The sequence below is a fragment of the Octodon degus genome, unplaced genomic scaffold (genome assembly GCF_000260255.1).
Source record: "Octodon degus isolate 3935 unplaced genomic scaffold, OctDeg1.0 scaffold00319, whole genome shotgun sequence".
Classification (NCBI taxonomy): Eukaryota; Metazoa; Chordata; class Mammalia; order Rodentia; family Octodontidae; genus Octodon; species Octodon degus.
Genome location: NW_004524895.1, coordinates 1,398,432 through 1,403,924, shown reverse-complemented (window position 1 = coordinate 1,403,924; position 5,493 = coordinate 1,398,432).

Here is a 5,493-nt window from a genome sequence, read left to right as displayed (position 1 = left end):
TACACTTGGCTCTCTGAATCTTGAACCAGGCCTGTGATGAGAGGAGAAAAGCATGGGGTTAGTGCACAGAAAACTTGCTGTCACCCTGAGAAACGTCATAGGACTTCGCAGGGCACTGCCCTTTGACTTGCAGAGCAGAAACCCTGTGCTTATTGCTCCTCTATGCTGTGGGCTGAGAGGGTTGCTCAGTGGAAGGGCCCTTGACACTGCTCCCTGGACCCTAGCTCCATGTCAGGAATCAGAATCAAACAAAATAACTGAGGAAACAGAACAGCGCACCGCCTACTGCACCTCACCCTCATGATCACCAGCTCCAAGCCCTGCTCAGGCACAGGCTGACAAGGTTCCCCTCCCCTCCCCAACTCACTGTTCTTGAATGGTCTCTCCTAGGACTGGGATGTAGGCCTAGGGGACAAGATGGTCCAGTGCCTGATGTAAGCTCCAGGGTTTTGAAGCAGGTGAAGCAGCACAGCATCCTGACTGCTGACCACACCCCAGTATGCTCACACCTGTCCCTAATCACTAGGAGAATATCTCCAAGTTATGGGGCCTGGGCATGACAGCCCTTGATCTATATATACAGACCTATGGAGGGTGAGGAGGTACCAGATTAAGAACCCCACCTTCTGTGAACACGAGGGTCTTTTGCAGAATGTTCCATTTAAGAATGGGTGACTTCCCCGCATCCTCTGGGGCACCTTGACAACTAACTGCAGGCAGGTAGGGAGACTGGACACTGCTATGACATGTGGCATTTTGTGTAAGAGAGAAGTTGCCAGCTGCCAATCCTGAGTGAATGGCTTCTGCCCATGTCCTTGCCCACAATCTCCCACAACCTCAGTTTTCCTTGGTCTTAGAGCAAAGCCAGCGCACTGCATTTCATCAACCCTTCCAGGTCCTGGACCAGCCTGGCTCACACCCGAATCCCTCCTGCTCCCCATGGACATGCACAGCCCAGCCCTGGTTCACAAGGAAGAAAAGGGCAGGGGATCTTCACGAGGAGGATGCAGACGTGAGCAGTGGGAGGGTCACAACACTGTTCTTTTCTAAACTTCTCCTGCGCATTGCACTGAAGCTGGACTAGGAAATGTGTCAGATGTTGCTTTCCTCTGCACAGCCTCTCAGCCTCGCTACTCTGGAATATTCCAGCAGAAGGACACTTGTAAAGCTCTCACCCCGCCAAAGGTACTGACACAAGGGGCCTTCTTTCTTGATGCCTTATGCTTGCTTCCCAACATGAATATAATGTGTCGAGAAGCCTAGAGCACAAGAGGTGCCTGGCAGAGGAGAGAAAGTCTGCACTGGTGACAACTGCATCTGCACATGGCCATGAGCTGACAGCAGGTCTCCTTCATGAGCCTGCTTTCTTAGCAGTCCTATTACTTTCCTCAGCAGAGGGAAACCACAGAAGAGTTTCTTGGGAATCAAATTCTGAGAGATTGGACATTGTGAGAACTTTATCTTCCTGCTTTGGTTTGCTGAGGGGGCTGTTCCCTCAGAACTCCAGTAAGAGAGGTCCACAGCCAGGGAGGGGAGGAAGCACGTCCCACATCTTCTATACTGATCAACAGAAACATGTCCTACACATTGGCTCCTGTGTCTGTCAGCCAGCCTGAGAAAATGCTCCCCAATTCTTTCCAGGTTTCCAGCTGGGGTCTGTGCAGCCACAGGGGAGAAAGGCTGATGTTGGTAGGGGCGGAGCAATGGCTTCATACACTGAGTCAGATTGAGCTCCCCTGCATGTAGTATGAAAGGCTGGGGATTGACACCTGAGGACCAGGGCTATGCTCAGGGCATGGAAAATTGTTAAGAGAGATATCTGTGTTCATGAAGGACTTGGACTAAGCAGCACAATAGGATCCCTGGCCTAGCTGGAGCAGCACGAGCAGGACTCCCCTGGGGATGAAAAGTGAAGAGCGACACATGGGGCACTGAGAGTGATCAGGGATGCCCATGGACGAACACATTGAGTGGGAGCTTTAGAAAAACAGGACCCTGAAGTCAAAGAGTCAGAAACCCACACATCCTGGCCCAGTTGCATCGGAGCTCAGAGGGCTTTCCAAATTTGGTCATGGGAGCATCTGTATCAGAATTTGGTCATGAGAGCAGCATACCATCACTCGGAATCTGAAAGGTGTAAAGTGGGGCTGGTCCTTTGCAAGAGCTCTGCCAGGGAAGGAATGATCCCACTCTTGATGAGGGCTGCAATGCATACAGTTTTGCCTGATGGCTATGCATAGCACTCAGAGGAATAAGCGGAACAGCTAATTGAAGAAATGAAGTGTTATTGTTTTCTCTTGCTATCCCTATTACTAAGTGTAACCGTAGATCAGAAGGTTTAAGAGTATGCTGTAGACAGGGTCCCACACTTGGAACTGGAGAGCATGGGAGGCTGAGGCAGGAGGATACCTAGTTGGAGTCCAGCCTGTGCAACCTGGAGAATTCAAGTTCATCCTGGACAGCATAGAGAGAGCCTCTCTCAAAATTAAAAGTCAGAATGAAAGAGGACTTTCAGCCTACTGGGTGCAGGAGGGAGCCTGCAGCCTTCTAAGGGTCTCAAGGGAAATTAACAATCCCTGCTGTATCCAGGCAATGGAGGCAATGGGATCAAAGGGCCGCCTGTGTAGGGAAGCATGCTCTGGGCTCACATGACCCATCACGTGGTTTGTGTTGTACTTGTGAAGATCACAGCATTCAGGGGTTCACACAAAGCCCAGTACCATAGCTCAGCAGACCCAGCTCTCTTCGGGTGGCTGTGTCACCCAGTGGAGGCCACAGGTCAAGCAGAAGCCCTACTGGCACTGACTGGCAGACTGCTCGACAGACCAGGTGTCAGGCACCCCGATGAGAGCTGGGTATCCCCAGCTGCCAATCATGTCCTTGCTCTCTCTGCCGCCTCTCTTACAGTGGTTGGTATCACAGTTGCCAACGACTTGATCTAGATGCGCTGTGCTGCTCCACGAGCTAATCACACATGGCTGGCATCTTTTACAACCTTTAGTGTCCTTGTATTCTCTTGCTGAGAGCATGACCGAGGGTCGACCCTGCAGGAGCTATCAGAGTCTGCACTTAGTGTGAGGACGTGGGCTTCCTCTCTCTGCGCGGTGCTCTTTAAGAGTCCACAGTCTTTCCCCACGACAGTGTCCCTCGGGCAATGACCTTGTCTTCCCAGGCTGTGCAGCTTTCTGGAATAATCACACAAGCAGAGAGAAGGGAGACAGTGCAGGATGGAATTCTATGTGAACGACACCAGCACAGACAAGAGAGGTGATCTCAACACACCAAGTGTAATTTTCAGACCCAATCTGCTCCATTTCTGGCAATCTCAGGCTGGAGAGTGGAGATCAAAACTCGGTGCTTCTCCGCCTTTCTCTTGAGTGTGTGTGCTTATAGCAGGCTGTCATCAGCGCAGTCATAGATCTTGTTGGCTCAGGGTCAGAACCTCTGGGGATGACAGTGTTCCCAGTGCTCTAGCAGCAGGGCAAGTCCCATCCTCATGACTCAGGCTCATGGGACACCTCAAGTTGGAGGTAGGTAGGCCAAGGCACTAACACATTATAAGATGCAAGTCCTCACAGGAAGTTTGGGGTGGGCAGGACTCCCTGAAAGCCTGCTCATGGATGACACAGGCTCAGTGTAAGTTCTCTGCCTTTCCCATCCACTTCCAAAACAGCTCTCACACCAACGCAGCCACTTCCTCAGTCACCTCTGAGATCCATGGAGTGCGGTCAGGAAGAGAAGGGCACTATGTGCTGTCACGCTGTGCATGCGCAGTATCAGAACTTTTTTCTTCGCAGCCCTGGGCTCCTTTTCCACCCAGGCCCCATCAAGGTTGCTACACTGTAATCCCTCCCACGGTAGCCTGGGTGTAAGCAGAGAGCCAATAAGAGAGGTTAGGAAAGCTCCTGTGGACCTAAGCCTGCCAAATGGGGTGCAGGATTACTGGAACCAATGGCAACCCCGGTCTCCACCCATTTGCCGTCACGCAGTTCCCAAAAGCCATTGCTCTTGCACTCAGTTTTGCAGAATTGGAGGCCTCGAGGCATTGCTGCCTGGCGGCCATGGAAGAAGAGCGCTACCACCATGATCTCCTGTCCTTGGACTGGGAAGCTCTGGCAACTGGAAGGCAGGGCAGTTCCGGCACAGGGTGGCCCTGCAGTAGCACAGGTTTGCCTCCTTACTGAGGGAACTCCTGACCTTGGGGCAGACAGTCAATCCAAAGACGTCCCGGAGAATCAGAGCATAACCGTACACCTAGGGACAAACGTGAGCCAGGAAAACGCCAATGCCCTCCGTGAGGAGGATCAAGTTGAGCAGGAGCCTGAGCAGCTCGCCCCTGCAGTGCAGGATCCTGAAGATGCCAGGAGCCAAAGACAAGGCCAACCCAGGCTGCAAGGAACGCAGTTTAGCTTCCCGCTGTCACAGGTGCAGGAAATGGAAGGTGTTGTCGAAGAAACTCAGTACCTGGACCTACTTATGAGGTGAGCTGCTGCCCCAGGGTGCACACAGGCATTATCGGGTGTGGCCGTGTTTGCATGTGTCTTTGTCTCTCTCCTGCAGCCCGATTTCCCATCTTGACCAGGGCGCAATGGGGTCTTCGCCTGCCTGCCTTTGCACTGTGTGGGATGGATCCGATTGTGATGTGTGCTCGAAACACCCCTGTGGTATTGTGGAATCCAGTGCAGCAACAGGTTGGCATCTGCTACTTTGATCTGTGGTGTGAGATGTACACAGTAAACCCTGCTGCCAGAATTTGAAGACAGGTGTTAGCGGTATTACATATTTTCACATAAGTGCAGAGCTGTGGGCAGTGCTAGCTATGCTCTCCGGGCTATCCCATCAGATCTCCAGAGCGTGAGTCATTTTACAAAATCAGACCATACATGAAAGACTGGCCATGTCCCTCAAGGCCTCAGTTCTCACCACACAGGATTCTCTGTTTATACTCTGAGAGGGAAGTGTATGGGAAGCAGATCAAGGTGGCATCTTAGCCAGTTAGTGCTTTTGTGTCTGGCTTAGGGGTTTCAGGCATCCTTGTAGTGCATCCATGCTGCCGCAGGTGTCAGGAGGTCCTTCTGTTTTGAGGCCCAGGTACTTTCCCTTTCACATAGAACCCCTGTGACTCTTTCACCTGGGAGCACATCCTTTTGGACATACGGCTATTGTGAATATGCCTGACACATAGCTGGGAACATGCAGGGTTTCAGTGTCCTGGAGACCTCCCCAGATAGGGCATCACTGGAGCACAGAATGCCATGTTTGTGCTTTGAGACCCAGCAGATGCTTTAGAAGAGACAGGAGGAGACTTGCATTGCTCCTCAGGGTGCCCAAGGTTTGCAGATTCTCCCTGTGCTCAGCACGCTTGGTGGTTCAGACATGGGTGTGATTCATGTCCCTGTGGTCAGAATGTGCACAATTGTCTGCTAATTTACAGTGTGTTTTCTCCAGCTTCCTGGTCGTCTCTGTGCCTTCTTATACAAATGTGTCTCTCAG